The 16,487-nt window shown below is 44.9% G+C and overlaps 1 long non-coding RNA gene across 1 annotated transcript; it reads right to left on the bottom strand.

The window, feature by feature from the left end:
- Window positions 1-1,231: 1,231 nt before the first annotated feature.
- Window positions 1,232-4,361, bottom strand: LOC127303468 (uncharacterized). The gene is made up of 9 exons (XR_007853339.1): window positions 3,712-4,361; window positions 2,934-3,015; window positions 2,733-2,853; window positions 2,479-2,625; window positions 2,032-2,366; window positions 1,882-1,938; window positions 1,721-1,807; window positions 1,561-1,635; window positions 1,232-1,457 (listed from the first exon to the last, which is right to left on the bottom strand). It is a non-coding gene; the product is annotated as an uncharacterized lncRNA (long non-coding RNA).
- Between the last annotated feature and the right edge of the window lie 12,126 nt (window positions 4,362-16,487).

The raw sequence follows: 16,487 nt of genomic DNA, 5'->3' as shown, positions 1-16,487 counted from the left end.
TCAGCGGGCACTCGGTTACTCCACTTACCACTTTGCAGCTGCCCGCCCTACTAAACTGATCGAGTGCTTCGATGTGTTGCGTTCCAGGAGTCACGTAGTTGGGACCTCCAAGGATGCAGCTGCGGGCCTCATCCGTGCTCTGAGATGGCGGTGGCGTGAACCTGATGCCATATACTTCATGTAGTTTGTACGTCTCTGCTGCACCAGTACGAAAGGCGGCATGTTGGCGTGGCCTTTGTAATTACGGTGGATGACGCAATTATATATGGTACTTAGTTTGGTTCCATGTTTGTCAGTTCTATTCTCCCAACTCTCGCTCTGAACACCAGCCCTACATGTGCTTGGCAATTGCTACTATGTAGATTAGTTTTCAGGATGCAGCTGCCGTATTGTTTTAACGATCTAGTGTTAATGGGGACAAAGCACTCTCTTCTAACTACTTGCCAAAGAGGACTTCTGTTTTGTAGCTCAAAATTACCTTAAACCATGTACTGGTTGATCAAATTAATTTTTAAAAATAAACGTGATGTGGGATTCCGGACGTCAAAAATGTTGATCAACTTATTTTTTAAAAATATAAACATGATGTGGAGAACCAACCTGAGGTTGGGTGGTTAGGAGGATGATTGTATCCCCAGCCCACCAGAGTTCAAACCTCAGGTTTGACATCTGTGTGTCTCATAAAGGCGGAATATTCATTCAGTGGGATGCGACGTTCCCGTCGACCGCGAGGCGTCTGTGGTGACTTCGTCAATTTCATGATCCAATCCGCCAGTTCAGTCTTCCGGAGGTGCTCATAGGGGTAGGGTGTGCGTGTGTGCGTTCATAGGGGCGAGTGTATGGGCCTGTATGTGAGCGTCTGCGTTTGTACTGTGTTTCTCAAAAAAAAAATATAAACATGATGTGGGATACCGGACGAAAATGTTACAACCCTAAAACGGAAAGCAGTGGATTTAACCTCTGTACAGTATGTAAAAACCTTTTATAAGCGGCACAATTACTGATCACGATGCAGACCTGGAAATCACCGATCTGACATCTTGGCAATTGCATTTCTTGTGACGCGCCAGGAAGACACATGCAAGTCTTGCATCCTTTCGACAGACGCGGCTGGCTGCATGCCTCCCCTGACCTTAGTAAAAAGCAGCCGGTGTTCGCCATATCAGACGAATACACCAACAGAGAACTCCCAGTATTCCCAAGACTTTTCCTAGAAACATTGCATAGGTAATGCATAAATATAAATATATTACAGGCACAATCTACACAAAACACGATGCAGACCATGTTGTTCAGGCACAGACCAAACGTTTCACAGGCTAAACTTAATAAACTACACAAAACGCCAAGAAAGCCAGCTTCTCAACTGGAACAGATGCGTCAAGCAGCCGACCAAGCTCACCACCCGAAGACCAAACAAGACGGAGCGGTAACGGGAGGGCTAATCAGCAGAGCGCCTACAGGAACAAATAACAAACCACAGGCTTAGAGCCAGTGGCGTTGGCTGAATCTTGAATGGATGGAGCAAGACATGATAAATATTTTCTTTTTATGGCATACCTATCAGAACATTCATCCAGCTTGCCACTGAAAAGTTTTTTCAAAGCTGAAGGGTTAACCAATCCATCAAGAGCCCTGCAACACTGCTAGTGAGCACAACGGAAAAAAAACATCATCACCAAAATGTAAAAAATAGTGCCGAAAACATCATGTCAGCTACCTCTTGCCCGTCGATCCCATGCATAGCATCGTTAGGAGTAGCAGCGCCGACTCCTTTAGCTTCTACCACTTCCTTGCTAGGTGCCTCCTACAGAAACACCATGCCATCAGAATAGAAAACGCAAACCACAATAGCATTTGTTAAAAATCTCATAAGCAAACCATAGCAGGAGGAGGCGGAATAGATGGCCCACATGGAGCAAGGTGTGCACCAACGCCCTGCAAAGTCAATCCAAACGAATCATGAGAAGGCCTAAAACGGTGTTTACATAATACTAAGATGTGCTTAGTAACCAGGGAAGCTCGACGCACCTGTGCCTATGTCTTTCCCAGTAGGCACATATGACATAGAAGCCTCTCCGGGATCAGTATCAGCGAGAACAGGTGTTGCTCCTTCAAAGCTAAGGAAAACAGTGCTGCCCTCGGGGTAAAATTTAGGGACCTAGGAGATGTTCTCCAGCCGAAACGAAAAGTGGACATCCTTCCAACCAAGCAAGTAATTTCAGTAGGCATGGCGTTAAAAAGGCCATAGGATTCAGCCACAAGGGCGTTTGGCGTTTTTGACGATCATCTGTCATGCAACTTCACCAAACAGAACCATCTGGAGAGATGCGCATCTGTCGGAAGCTATATTAGGCACCCCATATCTGAAGTTTGGGAGAAAACAAATAACAATCTGAACCATGCCGGTAGCAACAGAAAGGAAAATACGCAACCAAAATAAAAGATAGGAAAAAAAACGTTGGGGCTCGGGCTCACACTCTTATTGGTGCAACCTTCTTTCGTGCACTTAGAGCTGTCGCCATCTGGCTGCATTCCCCAGGTGCATTCATCACAAGACCGGAACCACCAGTTCTCGCTAGGTTGTATGCCATCGATCGTGATCTTGCACTGGCATTGTTTATCCTGCCAAATACATGTTAGGAAAGCCAAAAACATCAGTAACATCACAACACCATCAACAGCAAATAAAATACACCACAACGAAGGTGTCAGGAGCCTTAGACAATCACCCGGTTAACATGACTGTTAAGATTAACCAGCTCCTGAACTGTTGCTATCCTGATTTCATTTGATTTGAACCTGCGCCCTCTCTCGTTCAGCAGCTCACTAGGGTGCTTTGTGCCATCGAACCTGGCATTTAAAACTGAGCACGAATTAGCGTTAGAGCCGCGGACAGTCCATAGCACACACCAGTAGGCACAGGCACATACCTGTCTCACAAAGCCGAAGTATCCATGTTATCTTCATTGATGCAAACCTGAGAACCGTAGCTAGCGGATAGGCATAGAACCGCTGCGAGAAAGAAAAAGGCAGACCTAAATAACCAATGTAGAGAACCAATTTGTTGCATTTCTCCTCAAGAAGAAATAATATAAACTTATTGGTCACACAAAGAACATGATACTATGAATAATGAGAGTGCTACAAAGAACACGATAATATCTCGGACTAAAAATACAATGACCTACCTGAAGCTCAAAGTATCAATGATAATGGAAACAAAGCATTGAGTTTATGATGTGGTGATAAAAAGAGATATAACCTCTCCGATCCTATTGAGTAGCTTAATTTAAATTAGTTTCTCAAGTTAGTGGTTACATACAGAGCACTGTTATAATCAGAAATATAGCTAGTTTCAAGTTAGCACATAATCTCATTTCTCAGCCAAACACCTATTTAATTTCATAAATGCTTGTAGTTTAGGACTATGATTGCGAATGTAGTATAAGCTCAGTCACTTATTATTCTTTGAATGATTTTCTGATGTATATCCCAAACAGAAGTTATATAGCCAGCTCTCTTTAATATCTGGTTAACGTACAATACTCTTGAGGACATGCAAAATAATGTAAGCAATTCCTGGTACTACAATCCCACATATGAAATAAGCATTTCTGCACTACAGTCTCACATAGAAATAAGCACGTTGATTTAAAAGAAAGAAAGAGGAGCAACATAAATTATGTTGTTTCCTGAAGAACAAAATACCTTAAGGGCCATTTGGATGACCAATTTTCAGCTTGAAACTCAATGGAGCAGTTGCATCACTGGATTGACCACATTAAGGAAGAGACACAATAAAACAACCATCATTCTTCTTGCGATTGCCCAATAACCCATATATATATAGAAGATAGATTAGCGCCCCAACTCTCAATTATTTTTAATCTTTAGAAATTGTACCACAACCAAGGTTAAAGAAAGCACAAGAACGCTGGAAGGGATATGGAAACTAAAACATGAGTACACCTATATATTTAAGCCTTCATAATCTATGTAAATATTAAATACCAGTCCCACTGCTAGCTGCACCATCCTCATAAACTTTAGAGCAATACTTGAAAAATTCCTCCCCTTTCTCTTGAGACATGGAACATGCCCTCCCAGGTTAAACGACAAAAGTGGGCTAACATAACTACATAAGCAAGATCTTCAGCCATTAGCTTGAAATGAGTGAGTAGGTAAGAAAGAACCCCGTCGCATGATCAGAGGAAGAGGTTGAGGGCGCAAGGGCAGGATGCTCTCCGTGGGACTCATCAGGGATGATATGGCTATCCAATGATACTTCCCTGATAATCTTCCCAACATTATTATCAATATTTCTTCCAAGCACCTGTAGATTAGCAGTTGATTGTTACATACTACCTCCGTTTCAAGGAATAAGGCGCACACGTATTCCAAGACGAACTTTGACCATAAAAATTGAGCAACAAAATCTTGATTATATTATATGTAATTAGAACGTTTGGATTCGTATTGAAAAACACTTTCTAATGATGCTAATTTCATACAAATACTCATTATATATTTGAAGCAATTCTTGGTCAAACAAAAAACACGCAAAACGAGGACGCCTTATTCCTTGAAACGGAGGTAGTATAATTTAAACAGGAGAGATTCCTACATACCAGTTTGAGCTCCAAAAGTCGCAATAATAAAAGGCAAACATATCGGATAGATTGGCTGAATCAAGGAGTACACGGAAATAGCAACATATGTGCGAAATTTTCAAACCTCTTGCAGATTGTACTCATTACAGGTCAGAACAGATTGACTACAAAATCAGCAATCCATACCCAACAATTTCTAGAACCAATTTTATCGATTATACCTACTGAGACAACAAGCATGCGTATGACCACCCCCAAATCCAAGAAATCAAATTTACTCATCCTCCAATCACCAGAGATTTCACAATTCATCCCGAAGCATAGAGCTCGTTGGCGTGGTTGGAGAGTGCGCGGGAAGGTGGAGAACGACAACCCTCGCCATCGGCAGTGGAATCTTTGAGCCACCACCGCCGCCGCCACGTAGCACGTCGTCCGACGGCCTCTCGTCGAGCGGCAGCAACGCCGCCGTGGACAGGATCTCGAGGTGTCCCTGATATGGGTACCGTACAACAGCGAGTTGCGGAGGCTGCAAGGGAGGGAGAGCCCCGCGTGGATCCAAGGAAGGGGATGGAGGGCTATGGTGGGGAGGGGGAACGGGGAATTGATGATCCTGAGCGTTCATAGCCACGATCCAACGGCTGAACGTCAGTAATTGCAAGTTTGTCGGTTGTTCTGATCCCTCCTGTCCCGATTTGGACCCCCCCCCCCCCCCAAAGGAGTGACATGGGGAGTAGTTGCTGGGCTGCCTTGATAAAGGGGGCGTCGGTGTGTAGCTCTCCTTGCAGTCCCAGAATCCACCACGTGGCCGTCCTGGCGCGTACTGAGCTCATTGCCTCTTGAGGCGTGCTTCGCCGCTGGTTCGTGGTCAGCCCCTTGGCTTGCCCCTTCTTGGCGCACTAGTAGGAAAAGCCTCATCAGTGGCGCACCAAAATACCTATTTTGTGGCGCATGGGCGGTGCGCCATAGAAACTTCGCCAAAAAATAAGGATTATGTGGCGCACCAGCCCATGCGCCACAGAATTAAGGAGTTCTGTGGCGCACCAGGGACAGTGCGCCACAGAAATAAAAGGTTCTGTGGCGCATATGGGTCATGTGCGCCACAGAAATAGGTGCGCCACTGAATTTTGTTTTGGTGCGCCACCGAATAATATACATGTATACTCAATTTTGTACTGTCTGTTGTATTATACAGGTTTTATACACATTATACAGGTTATGTACAGATATAATATAGACAGATATAATATGGACAGATATAATATAGCAACATTATACATCATCATCACATTACTTAGAGCCCGATCGAGTTATACATATAGCTCCATACAACTCATAATCCATGCAAATTAAGTTCATCATCTCGAGATACAAATGAAGTGACACCGGCTGCCGCCTACACTAGGATGAAATAGAGTACCGCCGCGACGATGGTGAGCAAGAGCGAGAGCACAACGAAGGTCTTCATCTTGTTCTTGTTCGACTGGTGCTTCCTCCACTTGGCAGCAGCCTCGTGTCTAGTCGGGTATCCCTTGTAGCAGTTGCCGCTGAACTGTTTCTTGCAGTCCTCCCACTCCTCGCTCCCACTCCTCGTAGACTCCTGGAATCCGCCCCTCGAACACGACGTAGTACGTCATCTCTATGGACACAAGGCATATTAGTATATAATGCAATGGAAAGAATTAGAGGGTTTCACATGCATACATATTCACAAGAATTAAAGCAAGGAAATAATAATAAACCTAAAAGACATATAGCATCGGTATCACATAAGTAATCAAGTTCAACGACAACGACTACAATAGTAATTGAAGTCCAACAACGACGACCGTTTCGAGCAAATTAAGCAAGTTTAGTCTACAACACATTACACATTGTCCATCGATTCAAAGTAATGGTAGGCACACCGGCCTCGGTCAACGAAACGTCTTCTTCAGCGGCTCCGGGAACGGTTTGTACATGTCCTTCGTCGTCCACGTCCTTCCATCACCCTGCCTATGTAGGCGTTCTTCGATATCCCTCTTACACAACCCTCTGAGTTGGTGTAAGAGCCCCGATCTGTTGCATACATCTTCTAGGATAATTTCAGATAGCTTTACTTGGATGCGATGGAAGTCTTCTCTAAGATCGGCATCATTGATCTCCCCCGCCATTTTAATGGGGTCTCGCTGACTAGGTGGCAGACTCATCATCTCTGCATCCGCGACAAACCCTTTAAGGTGATGGAGGACATAGAAGGCCTCCTTCATGCTGTCAGCTGGCTGCTTGATGCAAGGGAAGTCGATCACGTGCTTGAACCCGAGCTTTTTAGTGTCCGGCCTGACAAATTCCCCCTTCTTGTCGAAGGTGCCTCCATTTTTGGAGTAGCCAAGGATAGCCTCATCGAGAACACCCCTTATTCTCTTGTAGTCTTTCTTCGTCGTCGTATTCGACGAGTCGAAATACTGGGATAGTGACCACTTCAGGCAAAGGATGACGAGTGTGCAGTATTTGTCCCTGCTCAACACATGCAATTGAAATGGAATGTTGGAAAGGATCGGCAATGGAAGAAATATATAAGAAAGCATAAGTTACGACGGCCGTGACCGGATGTGTACTTACTCGGGAAAGACAGGCAGAAGAATGGTGTTCTTCTCTTTGTTCATGAGCATGAAGCTCTGGAGGTACCGCACCGCCTTGGTCCGTGTCCTTGAGCCGTCCTCCAGCTGGCTATCGCGCATGTAGTAGGGATCCGCTACCGCGATGTGGGGGGGTCTCTCTCTGTTGATCTTCATCTGAAGATTGATCGCGTATAGACGGACCAAGTTATAGTCGAGTCATTTCCAGTGAAATAGATTGAAGACGTCCTCGAACGCTATGAAGAAGATATCCGCGGGGTCTTCTTGGACGAAGTTCAGGTCTGCTGGCACCTTGACCGTGAACACCGGGTAATTTGGATCCTTGTCTTTAAGAAGGATACCCTCTAGATATTGAATACTGTGCTGCAAAGGGAGCATTGGTCCACTTCCGAGGTGTTCCATGTCCTTAGGCAGTATCGGTTTACTAGCTTCATGACACCAGGGCAAGCCATCCGGTGTCGGTGGTACCACGTCGTCGGCCCGGATCCTCTAAGGAAGAGGCTGGCTCGAAGATGCGCCCTTCTTATTTCCTCTCTTCCTTGGCTTCTTCACCTGACCTGCTGGGGGTGCTTCGGGTGCTGGTGGTGCTGATGGTGGTGCTTCGGGTGCTGGTGGGGTTGCTTGGGGTGCTGGTGGTGCTGGTGATGGGATTCGTAGCATAGAAAACAAAAAAATTCCTACCGCAAGAACGAATAACAAGCCAAGATCCAATCAAGAAGATGGTAGCAACGAGAAGATCATGAGACTAACCCTCGAAGATTCCAAAGCCTACGAGATTAGATCTCGTTGTTGATGCAGTCGATCACTTGACGCTTGCAAAAGCGCGCAGAAGATCTTGACGGTGCCACAATCGGGCAGCACCTCCGTACTCGGTCACACGTTCGGTGTTGATGAAGACGTCCTCCTCCCCGTTCCAGCGGGCAGTGGAAGTAGTAGATCCTCCTCGGAATCCCGGCAGCACGACGGCGTGGTGGAGGTGGTAGTGGAGATCTCCGGCAGGGCTTCGCCTAAGCGCTGCGGGAGAAGTATGAGGAGGGGGCGGCTAGGGTTTGGGGAGAGGGGGGTAGCTGGGGCGCCGGCTTCTGGTGGCTTGGGTGGTGCGGCCAAGGGTGTGGCCGGCCCCCTCCCTCTCTCCCTCAATATATAGGTGGATCCCCAAGGGTTAGCCCTAGAATCCCGAATAAGAGTCCAACTCCCAAACCTTCCATAGGGCCAAACCTAGGGGGAGTGGGACTCCCCCCTTTCCTTTGGTGGGGTGGCCGGCCACCTTAGGTGGAGTCCACCTGGGACTCCTCCTCCCTTTGGCTGGCCGGCCAAGGTGGGTGGAGTCCCTTCCATGGTGATTTCTTCCGGACACTTCTTGAACCTTCTAGAACCTTCCAGAAAAACACCGGATCATTTCCAAACTTGGAAAGTGACTTCCTATATATGAATCTTATTCTCTGGACCATTCCGGACCTCCTCATGATGTCCTGGATCCTATTCGAGACTCCGAACAAAATTCGAACTCCATTCCATATTCCATATCTACTTAAAACGACATCAAACCTTAAGTGTGTCACCCTACGGTTCGTGAACTATGTAGGCATGGTCGAGACTTCTCTCCGACCAATAACCAATAGCGGTATCTGGAGATCCATAATGGCTCCCACATATTCAACGATAACTTAGTGATCGATTGAACCATTTACATACGATACCGATTCCCTTTGTCACGCGATATTTTACTTGTCCGAGGTTTGATCATCGGTATCTCCATACCTTGTTCAACCTCGTCTCCGACAAGTACTCTTTACTCGTACCGTGGCATGTCATCTCTTGTGACCAAGTCACATGCTTGGAAGCTAATCAGACGACATTCCACCGAGAGGGCCCAGAGTATATCTATCCATCATCGGGATGGACAATATCCCACTCTTGATCCATATGCCTCCACTCATACTTTCCAAATACTTAATCCCACCTTTATAACCACCCATTTACGCAGTGGTGTTTGATGTAATCAAAGTACCCTTCCGGTATAAGTGATTTACATGATCTCATGGTCGAAGGACTAGGTAACTATGTATCGAAATCTTATAGCAAATTGAACTTAATGACGTGATCTTATGCTACGCTTAATTGGGTGTGTCCATTATATCATTCATCTAATGACATAACCTTGTTATTAATAACATCCAATGTTCATGATCATGAAACTATGATCATCTATTAATCAACAAGCTAGTTATACAAGAGGCTTACTAGGGACTCCTTGTTGTTCACATAACACACATGTATCAATGTTTCGGTTAATACAATTATAGCATGGTATGTAAACATTTATCATAAACACAAAGATATTATAATAACCACTTTATTATTGCCTCTTGGGCATATCTCCAACAGTCTCCCACTTGCACTAGAGTCAATAATCTAGATTACATTGTAAGGTACCTAACACCCATGGCATTCTGGTGTTGGTCATGCTTTGCCCTAGGGAGAGCTTTAGTCAACGGATCTGCCACATTCAGATCTGTGTGTACTTTGCAAATCTTTACTTCACCATCTTCGATGTACTCGCGAATCGAATGAAAACGCAGCTTGATATGCTTTAGCTTCTTGTGTGACCTTGGTTCTTGTGCATTGGCGATGGCACCCATGTTGTCACAATAGATGACTAGTGGGTCCAATGCACTAGGAACCACACCAAGCTCAACAATGAACCTCTTCATCCATACCGCTTCCGATGAAGCCTCCGAAGCTGCTATGTATTCAGATTCAGTTGGAGACTTCGCCACCGTGCACTGCTTGGAACTCAGCCAGCTTACTGCAGCACCATTCAATATAAACACGTACCCAGACTGGGACTTAGAGTCATCAGGATCAGTGTTCCAACTTGCATCGGTGTAACTAGTTACAACGAGCTCTTGGTCACCGCCATAACAAAGAAACATATCCTTAGTCCTTTTCAAGTACTTCAGGATATTCTTGACCGCTGTCCAGTGTTCCATTCCTGGATCACTTTGATATTTGCTGGTCAAACTAACAGCATGTGCGATATCCGGTCTAGTACACAGCATGGCATACATGATAGAGCCTACTGCCGAGGCATAGGGGATCTTGTTCATCCTCTCTCTTTCTTCTGCCGTAGCCGGACCTTGAGTTTTACTCAAGACATTACCTGGCAACATAGGCAAGAACCCTTTCTTGCTTTCATCCATTCTAAACTTCTTTAGAATCTTGTCCAGGTATGTACTTTGTGAAAGCCCTATTAGGCGTCTTGATCTATCTCTATAAATCTTGATGCCTAAAATGTACGCTGCTTCACCAAGGTCTTTCATTGAAAAACACTTATTCAAATAACCTTTAACACTGCTTAGTAGTTCTATATCATTCTCAATCAATAATATGTCATCTACATATAATATCAGGAACGCTACAGAGCTCCCACTCACTTTCTTGTAAATACAGGACTCACCATGAGTCTGTATAAACCCGAAGTCTTTGATCACCTTATCAAAGCGTCGGTTCCAACTCCGGGATGCTTGCTTCAGTCCATAAATGGAACGATGAAGTTTGCATACCTTGTCAGCATTTTTAGGATCGACAAAACCTTTGGGTTGTACCATATACAACTCTTCCTCAATGTCACCATTAAGGAACGCCGTTTTGACATCCATCTGCCAAATCTCATAATCGAAAAATGCAGCTATTGCTAACAAAATCCTCACAGACTTTAGCTTCGCTACAGGTGAGAAGGTCTCATCGTAGTCAACTCCTTGAATTTGTCGGAAACCCTTTGCGACAAGTCGAGCTTTATAGACAGTAATATTACCATCAGCATATGTTTTTCTCTTGAAGATCCATTTATTCTCGACAGCCTTGCGGCTATCAGGTAAGTCTACCAAAGTCCATACTTGGTTATCATACATGGATCCCATTTCGGATTTCATGGCTTCTTGCCATTTGTTGGAATCTGGGCTCATCATTGCTTCTTCATACGTCGCAGGGTCTTCATCATTGTTGTCCACAATCATGACATTTAGACAGGGATCATACCAATCAGGAGTGGTACGTTCCCTCGTCGATCTGCGAGGTTCAGTAGCTTCCTCGTTCAAAGTTTCATGATCATCATCATTTGCTTCCTCTCCTGTCGGTGCAGGCTGGACAGGAACATCTTTCGGCACTGCGCTACTCTGATCTATGAGAGAAGGTTCAACAACCTCGTCGAGTTCTACTTTCCTTCCAGTCACTTCTTTAGTGAGAAACTCCTTCTCAAGAAAGGATCCGTTCTTAGCAACAAAGATTTTGCCTTCAGATCTGTGATAGAAAGTATACCCAATAGTTTCTTTAGGGTATCCTATGAAGACGCATTTCTCCGCTTTGGGTTCTAACTTGTCAGTTTGTAACTTCTTTACATAAGCTTCGCAACCCCAAACTTTAAGGAACGACTGCTTAGGTTTCTTCCCAAACCGTAATTCATACGGTGTCATTTCAACGGATTTAGATGGTGCCCTATTTAATGTGAATGCGGCTGTCTCTAATGCATAACCCCAAAATGATAACGGCACATCAGTAAGAGACATCATAGAACGAACCATATCTAAGAGAGTTGGATTACGATGTTCGGACACACCATTGCGGTGTGGTGTTCCCGGCGGTGTCAACTGTGAAAGTATTCCGCATTTCTTTAAATGCATGCCAAACTCATAACTCAGATATTCGCCTCCGCGATCAGAACGCAGAAACTTAATCTTCTTGTTACGTTGATTTTCTACTTCACTTTGGAATTCCTTAAACTTCTCGAAAGTTTCGGACTTATGTTTCATGAAATAGATATACCCATATCTACTCAGATCATCCGTGAAGGTTAGAACATAACGATAACCACCGCGCGATGCTACACTCATTGGTCCGCACACATCGGTATGTATGATTTCCAATAAGTCTGTAGCTCGCTCCATTGTACCAGAGAATGGAGTCCTAGTCATTTTTCCCATTAGACATGCTTCACATCTATCAAGTGACTCAAAGTCAAGTGACTCAAGAAGTCCATCAGAATGGAGTTTCTTCATGCGCTTCACTCCAATATGACCAAGACGACAGTGCCACATATAAGTAGAATTATCATTTAATTTAATTCGCTTAGCATCAATGTTATGAACATGTGTATCACTACTATCGAGATTTAACAAGAATAAACCATTCATCTCAGGCGCATGACCATAAAAGATATTATTCATAAAAATAGAACAACCATTATTCTCTGACTTAATTGAATAACCGTCTTGCATTAAACAAGATCCAGATATAATGTTCATGCTCAACGCAGGCACCAAATAACAATTATTGAGGTTTAAAACTAACCCCGAAGGTAGATGTAGAGGGAGTGTGCCGACGGCGATCACATCGACCTTGGATCCGTTTCCAACGCGCATCGTCACCTCGTCCCTTGCCAGGCTTCGTTTATTCCGTAGTTCCTGTTTCGAGTTACAAATGTGAGCAACCGAACCAGTATCAAATACCCAGGCACTACTACGAGAACCAGTAAGATAGACATCTATAACATGTATATCAAATATACCTTTCTTTTTCTTGACAAGGCCGCTCTTCAGATCAGCCATGTATTTGGGGCAATTCCGCTTCCAGTGCCCCTTCTCCTTGCAGTAATAGCACTCAGTATCAGGTTTAGGGCCAGCCTTAGGCTTCTCAGGAGGCGCAGCAACTTTCTTGCCGCCCTTCTTGAAGTTGCCCTTCTTAGGCTTGCCCTGCTTCTTGAAACTGGTGGTCTTGTTGACCATCAACACTTGGTGCTCTTTCTGTATCTCCACCTCAGCAGATTTCAGCATGGAGAAGAGTTCAGGTAACTTTTTGTTCATGTTCTGCATGTTGTAGTTCATCACAAAGTTCTTGTAACTAGGTGGCAGTGATTGGAGTACACGATGAATACCCAGCTTGTTAGGAATCACTATCCCCAAGTCATTGAGCTTCTTCGCATGCCCGGACATAGCGAGCACATGCTCACTAACGGAGCTACCCTCTTCCATCATACATCCAAAGAAGTGTTTCGAGGCCTCATAGCTTTCCACGGCCGCATGAGTTTCAAAGATGGCTTTTAGCTCATGGACCAACTCATAAGGGTCGTGGTGCTCAAAACGCTTTTGGAGCTCCGCCTCTAGGCTGCACAGGATGGCACACTGAACTTGAGAGTACCGAATTACCCGAGTTTCGTAAACATTCTTTTCTTCCTCGGATACTGTAGGTGGTGGTGGGGAACCTAGCGGTGCTTCGAGCACAAATTGCAGATTTCCACCAGTGAGGAAAATCCTCACATGACGGAACCAGTCGGTGAAGTTGCTACCATTGCTTTTAAGCTTTTCTTTCTCTAGGAACTGGTTAAAGTTGATGGAGGGGGGACGCCATGATCTACAACATATTTGCAAAGAGTTTAGACTAAGTTTATGATAAATTGAGTTCAAATTTTAATTCTTAAATTAACTAGGTGAACTCCCACTTAAAACAACATCCCTCGCATTGTCTTAGTGATCACATGAACCAAGTCCACTACACCAATTCCGATCATCACGAGAAAAGATGTAGCCTCAAAGGCAAACACTCCAAGTGTTTATCATATCATTCATATGATTCATGCTCTACCTTTCGGTATCCCGTGTTCCGAGACCATGTCTGTACATGCTAGGCTCGTCAAGGCAACCTTAGTATCCGCGTGTCCAAAACGGGCTTGCACCCGTTGTATGCACATGTAGAATCTATCACACCCGATCATCACTTGATGATTCGAAACGACAAGTCTTAGCAACGGTGCATACTAAGGATGAACACTTTATTATCTTGATATTTAGTGAGAGGGATCATCTTATAATGCTACCGTCGCGATCTAAGCAATATAAGATGCATAAAAAGGATTAACATCACGTGCAATTCATATGTGATATGATATGGCCCTTTTGTCTTTGCGCCTTTGATCTTCATCTCCAAAGCACGGACATGATCTCCATCATCATCGGGCATGATCTCCATCATCGTCGGTGTAGCGTCATGGTCAATGGCGCCATCTTCATGGTTGTTCTCCCATGTAGCAACTATTACAACTACTTTGAAATAATACTACGACATGAAATATAAAGACAACCATAAGGCTCCTGCCGGTTGCCACAATACAATAATGATCATCTCATACATATTCATCATCATATCATGGCCATATCACATCACCAAACCCTGCAAAAACAAGTTAGACGCCTCTAATTTGGTTTGCATATTTTACGTGGTTTAGGGTTTTCGAGTAAGATCCAATCTACCTACGAACATGAACCACAACGGTGATACTAGTGTTGTCAATAGAAAGAGTAAATTGAATCTTCACTATGCTGAGAGAGACAGACACCCGCAAAGCCACTTATGCAATACAAGTTGCATGTCGAACGTGGAGCAAGTCTCATGAACGCGGTCATGTAAAGTTAGCCCGAGCCGCTTCATCCCACCATCCCGCAAGATGCAAAGTACATGAACTAAAGACAAAAAAAACATCAATGCCCACAAAACCATTGTGTTCTACTCGTGCAACCAATCTATGCATAGACACGGCTCTGATACCACTGATGGGATTCGTAGCATAGAAAACAAAAAAATTCCTACCGCAAGAACGAATAACAAGCCAAGATCCAATCAAGAAGATGGTAGCAACAAGAAGATCATGAGACTAACCCTCGAAGATTCCAAAGCCTACGAGATTAGATCTCGTTGTTGATGTAGTCGATCACTTGCCGCTTTTAAAAGCGCGTAGAAGATCTTGACGGTGCCACAATCGGGCAGCACCTCCGTACTCGGTCACACGTTCGGTGTTGATGAAGACGTCCTTCTCCCTGTTCCAGCGGGCAGCAGAAGTAGTAGATCCTCCTCGGAATCCCGGCAGCACGACGGCGTGGTGGCGGTGGTGGTGGAGATCTCCGGCAGGGCTTCGCCTAAGCGCTGCGGGAGAAGTATGAGGAGAGGGTGGCTAGGGTTTGGGGAGAGGGGGGTAGCTGGGGCGACGACCTCTGGTGGCTTGGGTGGTGCGGCCAAGGGTGTGGCCGGCCCCCTCCCTCTCTCCCTCAATATATAGGTGGATCCCCAAGGGTTAGCCCTAGAATCCGAATAAGAGTCCAACTCCCAAACCTTCCATAGGGCCAAACCTAGGGGGAGTGGGACTCCCCCCTTTCCTTTGGTGGGGTGGCCGGCCACCTTAGGTGGAGTACACCTGGGACTCCTCCTCCCTTTGGCTGGCTGGCCAAGGTGGGTGGCGTCCCTTCGGGACTCCACCTTCCATGGTGATTTCTTCCGGACTCTTCTAGAACCTTCTAGAACCTTCCAGAAAAACACCGGATCATTTCCAAACTTGGAAAGTGACTTCCTATATATGAATCTTATTCTCCGGACCATTCCGGACCTCCTCGTGATGTCCTGGATCCTATCTGAGACTCCGAACAAAATTCGAACTCCATTCCATATTCCATATCTACTTAAAACGACATCAAACCTTAAGTGTGTCACCCTACGGTTCGTGAACTATGTAGACATGGTCGAGACTTCTCTCCGACCAATAACCAATAGCGGGATCTGGAGATCCATAATGGCTCCCACATATTCAACGATAACTTAGTGATCGATTGAACCATTTACATACGATACCGATTCCCTTTGTCACGCGATATTTTACTTGTCCGAGGTTTGATCATCGGTATCTCCATACCTTGTTCAACCTCGTCTCCGACAAGCACTAGTAGGAAAAGCCTCATCAGTGGCGCACGAAAATTTGATTCTGTGGCGCATGGGGGGTGCGCCATAGAAACGTCGCCACAAAAATAAGCTTTCTGTGGCGCATCTGGCCGTGCGCCACAGAATTAAGGTTTTTGTGGCGCACTTGGGCCGGTGCGCCACAGAAATAAGTAGTTCTGTGGCGCATGTGATATAGCTGCGCCACAGAAATAGGTGCGCCACAGAATTATTTTTTGGTGCGCCACAGAACTATCTACAGGTATACTCGATTTTGTGCTCCCTGGTGTATTATACAGGTTTTATACTGGTTTTATATACAGTATACAGGTTATATACTGATATAATATAGACAGGTATAATATGGACATATATAATCATCACATCATCATCACATTACTTAGAGCCCGATCGAGTTATACATATAGCTCCATACAACTCATAATCCATGCAAATTAAGAAAGTTCTCATCATCTCTAGATACAAACGAAGTGACACCGGC

The sequence above is a fragment of the Lolium perenne genome, chromosome 1 (assembly GCF_019359855.2).
Source record: "Lolium perenne isolate Kyuss_39 chromosome 1, Kyuss_2.0, whole genome shotgun sequence".
Taxonomy (NCBI): Eukaryota; Viridiplantae; Streptophyta; class Magnoliopsida; order Poales; family Poaceae; genus Lolium; species Lolium perenne.
This window is presented reverse-complemented; position numbering and strand designations above follow the sequence as displayed.